Genomic DNA, 12,092 nt, shown 5'->3' on the forward strand with positions numbered 1-12,092 from the left:
CCCGCGACCCTTGTGAGGATAAATGAATGAACTTTACTTTGGTAAGTGCAGCAGTTTTCATGAAGTTCAAGATAGCTTGCTTCGCAGCAGCAGCAACGAACCACTCTCCTCCGCGGTGACAAAATACCCTGACATAGGCCTTGTGTATCGAGAAACCTAGCCGGGAAAAGCCGAGTACCACATCACAGCAACATGTGACTAAATGGACCAATCACAAGAGAGAATGCGCGCTGCGTTCTAAGGGCAGTAACAACTTCTGACGTGTGCTCGGCACGACGCGTCGGTCACATGATGCAATGCGGTCGTTGGAGTAGAAAGAGGTCTTAAAGGTTAACATCTCTTTTACATTGCATCCAGAAGAAATCACAGTAGATACAAATGTACCTCCTCTTAGCAATTTTAGCCTGCATGATGCCGTTTAAAGCAAGCCTCACTATGGGGTTTCAAAAATGAAATTAGAAACAGGCAACTGGTCACGTGTTTGACTTGGGAAAAGCTTTAAGATTAAGATATCCTTTATTTGTCCCACACTGGGGAAATTTACAGTCAGAGTTCAGAAAGGAAACCACAAGGGAGGGAGAGGGAAAAAAAAAACATGCTCAAACTATACTCTTCTGAGGATAATTTGAGTCCAGGATAAAAAAAAAGCCCTGCACATATAGAAGCATATGACAGTTACAAGTCACAAGACATAACATGTAATGAGGGGGCGGATGGATGGGGAGGGGGGGAGCGCGACGCGGGCCGACCGGCGGGCGGCGGAGCCCGTCCGACCAGCTGCACGGTCCCCGTGCGCTCGGCAGATCAGATCACGTCGCGGGGGGAATTGGATGTCACCATGAAAAACGAGAAACAAGATGAAGCCGAATCATGTGATAATTAATTAATCAGTTAAGAAAACCACAGTGCGCCTCTATTTGGGTGCCAAATAGAAAGATTCCATTTTTTTCCTCTCATCTGTTTGGCACTGGTGATAGTTTCTGTGACTGATATTCACATCATTTCGTGGTGTCTTCCTATTGCTTGGTTCGCTCCCTGCCATTGGATTGTAAGCAAAAGGCAAACGCTGTCAGATGGTTTCTCAAATTATCTGCCAAAGCATGATGTCTGTCACAAGATCTCTGCCCCACTTTCTTTCACTTTGACAGTTACCACCGTCAAGTTTTTTTCCCCCTCTCCTACAATTGTGCATCTTTCATCTGAGATGGTCAAAAATGAACAACGTGGAGCAGCGTTTCCGAAACTGAAGTACTGAAAGGTACTTCATGTTAAACTGCGCATAATGTTGCAGTTGCTTAAATTTTTTATTAATCCAGCACAGTACATTTACTAATATGTTAAGTTTACTTTTTAAGGATAAAACCTCTGTCACATATTTAATGAACCCTTGGGCCTACTATGCTACTGTATTTTAATTTAATATAGTAGTTGGAGTGTCAAGTATTTTTCGAGGTGCAAAACATTTGAGACCCGCCGATGTAAAAGCCTCAGTTTCTCCAAAGATCCGACAAACTAAAACGGGCCCACCTTGTAATCACATACGTTAAGATTAGAAAATTACAATGTCACTTTTCTACATTATCGCAAACACAATCAATCTTTCAGTCCGAGTTAATATATGTAAAACTGCCAAAACCGCACACAAATAAATCATATTGACGATAATCTCCTTGGTGGAAGTAATAAGAACCACTTGACCTTGCCAAAACATGCTGTTGATGTGTGAGCCACGTTCAAACCTTCCTCATCAAGCGAACAGAATTTTAACAGAACTACAGGTACAGTGATCTGAACTCTTGAACCTGCCGCATCGTACGGCTGACTCTGGGGTCCGACAGACCACCTTTGACCTTTGAAATGTGATTCAGTCTTGTGAATGCCTGTGAATAGAACTCCCACTTCAAATTGATTGTCACTATTCAGAACAGTGGTGAACTCTCAGAGGTATACCGGGCCCCTTTTCGTGAATGTAGTGCCTAACTGACGCTGAAAGGCATTAAATCCATCAACACAGACATCACCCGTCTTCCTGAAAATGCCCCAGTTGGTGTATAATATCAAGTGAGACTTTCTGGACTTGGATTTACCAGCTCTGTATGAGACAGCTCCAATTCATGACCTCAAATTTATTCTTCATTCTTTTCCTGACAGATGCTTTTGTGTGATAGAGTCAACCAGCCTGGCACAATATATAGCAAGGGGGGCCCAACCATTGGACCAGCAGCCCGCGGACCGGTCCCCACTAGCAGCCCGCGGACTGGTCCCAACTCGATCGCAAAAGATGTTGAGGGCAATGGGGGGGAGATGTGTGTCTGCGTTTGTGTAATTAATTTTGTATATTTTTGTGTTAGTGTACACTGCACCCTAAGCATCCTATCAGTTTTACTGTCAACAAATAGTTTTAAAAATTAAATTAAATTAAAAAAGCAGGTCACCTTTAACCTATGGTGGCGCGTGACCTGCTTCACTGGAAGTTGTTTGCGGTCATTTCAAGTGCCTCTGATGAGCACTAAACATATTGTTGATGTTTGTTGAGTAAGGTCATGTTCATATTTTTACTTCTAGAAATTCAGTTTCATTGAAATGAAAAATCTTGGTCTCATTTTTTGGAACACACAAGCCTGGCATTAAAAAAAAAAAAAAGAAAAAATCTTGGTCTCATTTTTTGGATCACACAAGCCTGGCATTAAAAAAAAAAAAAAAAAAAAGGGGATGTTGATTTTTCATACCCACTGTGGTTACCATATTTAAATACCGGTATGTTAGAGTCCAACATTGTGTAAACTAGAAGAGAAATAAAATAGTCAAAATGTCACAATGCCCCTATTTTAATAATCCAATGACGTTACATTTTCTGTTGGCTAATTTAACAAGGCAAGGTGTTGATTTATTGACACTTGATTTCAACCTCGTATCTCTTCAACAACGACACAACGTGCCCTGAATTCTATCCGAATCTATTTTGATGCTGTCACACTCGGTGAGGTTTTATTTTGCCCGTGCGAAATAAAGGATTTTTTCATCTGAATGATGAAATGAGATTATTTTACCCCCATCTTGTGTAACCCTTGGAGAAAATTACCTGAATCCCATCGTGGAGATTGTGTCTGTTTTTATCTGTTGGTCTTGGCGACGGCCCGCTGCGCTGGGGGTAAACAACATTCCCGTTCATTTCAGCCTTGGAGAGGAGAGCATAAACCATTAGCCCGCAGAAGCAAGCCGGCTCCTCCACTGTCGGTTGGAGAGAAAAGAGAAAAGGTGAGCAAAGTCGGTGGCTTGCTGGTTTATTGGCTCGGTGGCCGGCTGCAACGCTCTAGTGCATGCAAAACAGCAGGCACACAAAAGCCTTGGTGGGCCACACAGTAAGAAACTAAACAAAGGCAGCGTGTTACTGTTTATAAAAGCGACATTTGATTTTTCGGCGTCTAAAATGTTCTCGCGCTGACAGTAACAGCTGACTGAGGCCAATCTGTGTGAGGTAATGAGGCGTGTGATGCATCTGAGTGCCATAAATCACTCAAGACTCAAGTGCAGTGTTAAAAAGTGTACATCCTTGACTGCCAGACGGCATGACGCAGCCAGGACAATTTTTTCTTATTTGACAATGACCACATACAGAACGTTTACAACTATTTTCATCACGGACCGCTGGGTCATATTCACTGAGTTATTTAGCATACCGGAAAGGGTTTACCATCTTGAAAAAAAAAATCTCCATATCACAATGGTTTGATGAACACTGAGAATCTTTGGCTTTGGATGTTTGACATATACCGTTGATACGGTATGTGTATGAAATGATGGTTGACCATAAATTGTGAAGAATAAGTTGCTTATGATTTCAACACAAGGTGTTTATTAAAAGGCAAATGCCAAGCTTGAGAAAATTGAAAAACCAGGAGTGGATGTGGCTTGGTTCCAGGCCAGTCGCTGGCAGTGTCATTTTGGCTGAGCAGAAAATTTTAGGGCACAGTCCATTTGCTGGGCCATGTTGATCAAAAATTAAATTTGAATGTGGATCATCATGGGTGACATAGTGATCGAGTGCTCGTGTTGGTTTTCTCCGGGCAGTTGTGCTTCCTCCCGCATTGCAAAAACCTGCATGCAAGGTTCATTGAAGAGCCTAAGGGCTCATCTCATTTCTATAATTGCAACTTCCTAGGTCCTCGCTCCTCTGTTTTGATGCTAGTGCCTCCCACCACAAATTAAATCGAGGAACAGGGAGAATAACAGAGGAGTGAGTCGGAAGGAGGTAGAAATGTTTTGGGGAAATGAGATGATTGCTTCACGCATCATTTGACGGCGACGTCTATGATAGATCTCAACACGTCATTGGCGCATGACAAACGCACGTTCTGCTTGTCAGAAATATTTACGAACACCACAAATGTCCACTTTATTCTTTATGTGTCAAGTGACATAAAATGAAAGTCAAATATTACGACTGTTACGCTTTACATCATTGTAGAGGCAAAGATAAATGTGAAAAGTTTTCACTTTGGATTATGTTTTGTTTTTTTTTTAATTCAATGATTGTTTATGATTCTGTGGCCCACTGATGGTTGAAAATGGTGGTTACATGTTATTTCTCTTCCTTCTTGCAGCATCAAGAGGTGAAACTGTGCTTCATGTGCAACGGTTTCAACTGTTGCAGAGATGTGAGCACGAGGGAACAGACACACTAACACTTCGCAATAACATCCACACTTGGCTGGCAGCAAAGATGTGTTTTCCTCCTCACAGAGACTCAAGTTTCTGAACAGCATCCAAACTATCAGGACTTTGTAGCTAATACTTTGTAGCATCTGCGTGATGCTACAAAGGCCAAAGTGTGGGCGCTTACACTGATTAGCATGAAGAGTGCCAGAGCATTCTGGCACCAAACTCGACTGTTTGTAATTAGAGGATTGCGTCTCAGAGTGAGGACTGGGCACTCTTTGCTGAGCTGGAAAGAGCATTGAATCTTTAGAAAGCTGCCAAAGTCCCGGACAACGCTTGGTGCTTCTACAACAAGAAGCAAATCACTCAGACTCGCTTTTTTTCGCCAATGAGGTGAGTTACACAATCGCATAGCGCTTACTTCACATTTGACCGTAAAGTTTTACGCTCAGTGTGGTGGATCTGCATCACATTGAAGTTGAACTTCTTGAAAAAAAAAAACAAAACTGGAAGTATACTGTCATATGATTACATTCTGTCACCGAAGATCATTTGCAGATGATTTGTCGTGGTCACGTTGCCGTGGTGGACTGTGGAGGACCCAAACGTACTAGGAAACATAAAGACAGGACCGAGGAGCAGGAATAATGTCAAATTCTTTGAGATAAAGTGAAGTTGAAGTTATTTTGTGAGTTTCCACCCACCCCGAAAAAAAAAGGTCCGGTCACTGGTGAAAAAAGTGACATTTTCTGATATTTCCCAGGTGCCCTTTTGCCTACTAAACACTGCAATACAGATGACAGATAAATAGTTTTGATCTTAAAGCAGCGCTAGGCTCGCAGGCCAAAACTGCAAAAGGCAGCATAGCTGGGGGCGGGACCAAAGTCATTCATACAAGTACTGACAAAGTACTGCTTAGCTTTTTCTGCTGACCACCAAAAAAGTGGATTTTAATAAGGTCGGGATTCGAGAGCCGCGTTCCGTTCAGCAACACTTTGAGCTCCAACTCCTGTGTCAACGCTGCTGGAAACAACACTGCAAGAGGCGCTCATGCAAGGAAGGGAGAAATGGTTCATTTAATCAAGAAAGATGGCACCGATGCTGAAAACCTGTGTCAGATTCACTTCTTACGAGCAAAAACGTGCTCCTCAATCATTAAAGATGGATTAAGGAACGACTGGGTGATTTTGTTGCCCCGGTGAGTTATTTACGCTTCCTTTTCGGTACTTCCTGCATGGCATGAGCCAAGGAAGAACTGGTCCGGAATGACTTGCAGATCCACAAACCGCTTTTGTTAACACACATCAGACACGATTTGATAGTGAACACCGAATCTAAATCTTAATTGAGTAACTCGAGCATATGATTGATTTAAGTACGTCAAAAGGTGTGCATTTTATATAGATAAAATCATGGTACCCTTCCATTCATAGAAAGAAAAAAAAACACTTTCATCACTCAAAGGCATTTGGAGTGTAAAATGTTGCCCGGCGTCAGAAAACTTGGTCTTGGATGGTCTTGGCTCTCAACAAGAATCTCCAAGAACATTGGATAATTCTGAAACGCTCCCGATGAAACCTGATCTAAATCCTCTTGAACATCTGTGGAAGGAGCTCTTAAATCCAGAGACAGCTGGAGCAGTTTGTTCATTGGGAGTGGGCCAAAATAATTGTTCATAAAGGTGCACAAAGTCTCATTGCGGCTTCTGGAAATAATTTGATTGCCTCAGAAGATAAGATTACCCTCACATTAATTTTGGTCAGTTTTCATTTGTTAATTGTTCAGTTTTCATTTGTGATTACTTTTGTCGGTTTCGAATTATTCCCGTGACGAAAAGCCTTTTGGAAACACCAAACGAAATGACAATTTTGCACACATGGGACGATGCGGATCTAAATGAGTATTCTGCAGCCTTGGCTCTCTGCTTGACAGGCAACAGCTTATATTATTGTTATTGGCAGGAATAGTACGGTATCTACTGACATTTTTAACATCGTTACTTCCAGTGACAGAAGTGTGAAAAAGCTCAGACACCACTGAAGCAAAAGAAGAACGCTTCGAAATTGCAGAATGTTGGTCTCAGAATAAATCCCTGTGCGATGAATTCAATATCAAGAGAAAATGACTGTAGGCAGCTCATGAATGTTAGCCCACAACGCTTTGGAATCAAGATGATTTTAACTTGATATGAACTGAATGCAGCATAAATGCAGAGTATTGGGTGAGAGAATTTTCATTTCTTCATTTTTCGGCAACATGACATCGTGTCCAGGTTACAATACTGTACTATTGAATTTTTAGTTTTTTTTCTAATCTCTAAAAATCGAAACGTTTTCTGACAAATAACTATGATAGTTTTGAGACATACTGTAAAACAGAGGTGTCAAACTCATTTTTGTCGCAGGCCACACTGTAGTTCCGGTTTCCCTTGGAGGGCCGTTACGAATTTTGGGAAACCATGGAAATAATCCCCTCCACATATTACACTCACAGCGCACAACAAATTGATGAATAACTATCTTTAAAATCAGAAGTCAAGAATAATGACGGTTATTGTGGATTACATATGACAATTCCACATTTTGGACTTTAGCAAGCATCGTGGAACTTGACATGATTGATTTGCTTTCGCGGCCCACATAAAATGATGTGGCGGGCCAGATCTGGCCCCTGGGCCTTAACTTTGACACCCATGTTGTAAAATAATAACTTTAATAGTCAATACGAGATTGGACACATTGTGACTCAAGCCTTTTTCGCAGTTTCTCTGACTTTGCCTCATCATCCTCACTCCGCTTTGCTGCAGCGTCTTTTTCGACTGAAGGTTGTGGTGCTGCTGTCTTTTTTCAGAAAGAAGAAAATATACAGTTTTGGGTGATTGTTGGGATCTCTTTTTTTTTTTTTTAATTAAATTCTCATTCAAATTTTTAATTAAATTCTCATTCAAAGTTTGTTTCATCTGCAATTCAACAACTGGCACTGGCAAAGAATGGGAATCGGGAGTGCCAGGAGAAGCATTTTAAAACGCCACATGTACGTACGGTAGTTTCTACACTTAACACACTGCAAAAGTGTATCGTATGCCTCCTCATCAGGTCTTTCCCATGGTAGGCAAATATTTCTTTTTCACAAACTCGTATCTATTTTTCTGTTTCGTTCATGTTAGGGGCCGTTACGGCTGTTGCTCATCATGGCATGTGTGTGTGCGTGCGTGACATAAGCAACTAGTTCAAGCTCACTTTTACGATAGATCTGAAAGATATAATAAGGCAGTGTCATTGGAGCATGAATTTGCTGCTCATGGAGAGAGCTGCCGGATGAAAAAGAGACAATGAATTCTGAAACAAATTTATTCCAATTTTCTTTGCTCTCTCTCTCACGCACACGCGCGCGCACACACACACACGCACACACACACACACACACACACACACACGCACACACACGCACGCACACACACACACACACACATACATCGATGCACCTTACAGTACTCTTGCCCCTCCCTTTTCACCCCCTGCCGCCCTGTCTTGAAAACTGTTGTGTTGCCACTGTGTACTGTGAAGCAGCTCAAACTGGCAGCTGGAGAAGCAATGAAATGGAATAATTTAATCGCATTAGGAGAAAAACATTCTCTTTTCATTTGTAAATTCCTGAGGCATGCTTTTTTTTTTTTTCCAAACCACCTTTACATCTACATTTCTCTGTCCTTACACCAACACAGCTGCTGGGATCAGGGAACATCCACCAAGACTTCGATCATAACACACACACACACACACACACACACACACACACACACACACACACACACACACACACACACACACACACACACACACAGTTTTGAACTTGAGGAATTGCAGAGCAGAGAAAACTACCAGTCACAAAAATAATGACTACGTTTCCAAGCAGGCAATATTTGCAATAAGGTAAAAAAAAATTCTAATTGATGAAACATTCGGAGTTACCCGTTGCATACCTGTCAACCTCGGCTAATACCTGCCCTTATAAATGATTACGATTCCCCTTACAAAGCAACAAAAACTAGTACAACGGTTTATCGCGCATGCGCACATCATGCTTTATCAATCCGACCGTACACAGCGAAGAAAAAAAATATCCGATTGAGAATTGATTACTTTTGCTGGTTTGCCGTGACAATAGTAACGATCGACGACGGCATTGTCGTTGGCTACCAGCAGATGAGACGATGTGGATTTGAGCCAAAATGGTCTTTGTGAGATCGGTTCAAAATTGTTTTTTTTTTTGTTTTTTGTTTTTTATTTCCCCCCGTATAAAAGTTGTAATACGCCGTACATTATTTGAAATGATAAAAAAAAAACGTATAAAATACGGGGAAAACGTACAAATTGACAGGTATGCCGTTGACACGACTTGACCGGACAGAGTTACTCCGGCATTTGAATAACACGATTTCAAACGGTGACGCGCGGAAGTCGTGACACAAATAGACATCAATACAGCTTTTACTTTCTACCGTGAATAAAACACCTCACATTCACGTCACTCACCAAAAGGAACAAAGCAGTCCGTTCCCTCCTTGTTCCAAAAGTTTGCTACGCGTAGCTGCGTAGAGTTCCGCCATGGCTGTTTTGTTGACCTCTGCTGGTGTATGAACAGCAAGTCCCGCGCCAGATGCACGGACTAACACATATTTACGTGTGTGTCTATCCACAAACGGTGTCATTTTCACCGTATAAAATGCATAAAACGGTTGAGTGCATCTTGCCTGGCGAAGGGCTCAGCACCCCTAAACCCCATATTTGCCTCCGATTCAAGCCAAACTAAAAGTCCTTTATACGGATCTGCATCAAACTTGAATGGCTTCTTCCTTCCGCACTTAGAGGATGCTCATAGGTTAGGGTTGACAATCAGCAGTTCCGAATTTTTTTGGTAAACTTAAAAGGACGCCCATCAAGATCAGCGGTTCCGCAATACTGTTTTGTGGGCTAATTAACATCGAGTGGTCCTTTGAGATACAAGTTTCATTTGTTCCGGGACCATACTCATATCACAACTCATCTTTTGCCATTGAAATGAATGGAAATGTAATGAATTCATTCCAGCCCAACCCCCCCCCCACCCCCCCAAAAAAACCATCAAAATTATTTTTGTTTTGTTTTTTCCAGAAGAAAAATATGGTGCTAACAGTGTGGTACATTTTAAAAACAATCAGTAAAAACATTTCATCTCCTCATAACCTGCAAACAGAAATTGCAAGTACAAAATATGACCGTCTCAAATGTGGGATAATTAACATCGAATGGTATTTGCCTGTCCTTTTTCTTCTTCTATTTGTCTATTGGCAGTTGGCAAACCATCCCTTCATAGTGCATTACCGCCAACAATTGGTAGTGTCTTCCACTTCTAGGAAACCAATGCGAATTGAAGGTAGGCAGATGTGAATCCTGTTGCCGCTATCTCACTGTGGAGCCCTTAAGTGCACTCGTACATCAATTTTTTTGGCTTGAATCGCAAGACAAAAAAAAAAAAGGCCAATTAATGGCTTGTAGCTCAAAAACTCAGAAGTCAAGACAGAATTGTGTTCTGTTCAAATTAAATTACCGGTAATTTACAAATTTTCCAAAGTCGCTTTGAGGATTATTATAAAAGGTTGCTCATGTAAACAGATGCACACACCCTTAGTGTTGGCTGTCTTTTTTTTTTTCGCTTCTGCAGAGTTGCCTTGCGGTTGTATGTTGTGTCCACTATTTCCCCTTCTATTGAAATCCACTGAGCCCCCAATTTTACACCCACACAGCTCCCATGGGGACAGGCCACCTTTGGCGCCCTGAGGATTATTGGACCAGCTCAAATCCTTTTCAGAGCTTTTACCCCTGTGCTCAGCTATAAAGTAGTCCCCACTACACATGTACAAAAGAGGTAATCACAATACACAGTTTTTACCATTTTCATTCATGTCAAATCAGTGAGTTTAGTGCATGGCACACTGAAAAAGATAATTCGATGCACCAGTTTTTTTTTTTTCACTACTCTTTAGGACCCGATTTGAAGACTAAATTTCCAGCTAATCAATGTGACATTATTTGTTTCTCCTTCCAACTTGCGAACAGATTTTGGGTCCCTATCATTCTGCAATAACACCACACGGACAGCAAAGACAAGCAGCCATGCCTCTGGGCTGCCTTGGCAAGCGGCGCATTCCAGTTGGATACTGTCACATTCGCAGAGGACAAAAGAGGTGCTTTCACACAGCAAATCTTTTAGCTCAGTGCCGCAGCATCAGCCAAACTGTAAAACTGCTCACTTGAAGCCTTGTCGCTGCATGTTCCTTTTTGCTCTCTCTGCCGTGAAGAGAGCGCTCTCATGCAGTCTGATCACAGGTGAAATTATTCGTGCACTCTCAATAAGCAGCGTTCCCTCGGTTATTGCGGATTCACTCTCTCCCGGATTTTCATTTGTGACCGTGACTTACCGTATTTTCTGCACTACAAAGCGCTTGAACACTCTATACCAGGGGTGCCCATCACAATTGACCGGTAGCCCGCGGACTGGTCCCAAGTCGAATGCGAGGGGTGTCGGGGGAAATGGGGGGGAAAAAGATTAGTATTTCTGTGTGTGTGTTATTAATATGATATTTTTTTGTGTTAGTGCACACTTCACTCTAAGCATCCTTTCAGTCTCACTTTTACCCAAAAGGATTCCAAAAAATAAAATAAAATTTAAAAAAAAAACAGTCCCCATGATGGTTCAAATGCAAGCCAATTATTTAAGCTACAAACAAAAAAGAAAATACATTAATGCAGTCGAGTCCACTGCATTGGAGGTGACCTCCAATGCAACTATCCATATACACGTAGTGTATAAGAAAGAACTTTGTAGCAGGCTGGGCAACACATAGAAGCCCGTGGAAATGTATTTTTCCGATGTAAAGACTATTAGCATGCTGCACATGCTTTTATCTTGAAGGTCTTGTGGTGCTGTAGTGCACTTTGGAGCATGAGGGAATAAAGAAAGAGGCTGAACCATGACATTTCAAAGTTTGTCAGACTGATAAGAATCATCAGTAGTCGACCCGCACAAGGAAAATGGAGAGGTTTTCAATCCAAGTTCCTTGAGTTTGACTTTAGATTTAAAGGAGCTGCAGTGCGAACAGTGGTAATATTTATTATTTATAATTTTATCTGTGGTTTTATTGTTCTTGTTTTGATTGTAAAGTGTTATTATTATTAATATACTGTACAGTATTGGGAAAACGAATGGCAAGCATGTCTGCGCATCAGATAACGCAGTGACAGGCGGGAAGGATATGAGATGAAAAAAATGTTGGAAATACGGTACAGGGTGACACATGAAATGAGACACAAACAATGAAAGAGATGGTGAATTACAGTACACTTTCTTTACGGCACAATACTTTTTAAAAATATCCTCTTCAATATTTAAAG

General features: G+C 41.5%; 1 long non-coding RNA gene across 3 annotated transcripts in view; it reads right to left on the reverse strand.

The window, feature by feature from the left end:
• Positions 1-12,092, reverse strand: part of LOC109511827 (uncharacterized) — a 55,473-nt gene that overhangs the window by 36,975 nt on the left and 6,406 nt on the right. For all 3 annotated transcript variants that reach the window (XR_002167399.1, XR_002167400.1, XR_002167398.1), the window contains exon 3: positions 3,083-3,231. This is a non-coding gene — a long non-coding RNA (uncharacterized LOC109511827). The remainder of the gene's footprint in view (positions 1-3,082; positions 3,232-12,092) is intronic.

This window comes from Hippocampus comes, unplaced genomic scaffold (assembly GCF_001891065.2).
Source record: "Hippocampus comes isolate QL1 unplaced genomic scaffold, H_comes_QL1_v1.1 scaffold1, whole genome shotgun sequence".
Taxonomy (NCBI): domain Eukaryota; kingdom Metazoa; phylum Chordata; class Actinopteri; order Syngnathiformes; family Syngnathidae; genus Hippocampus; species Hippocampus comes.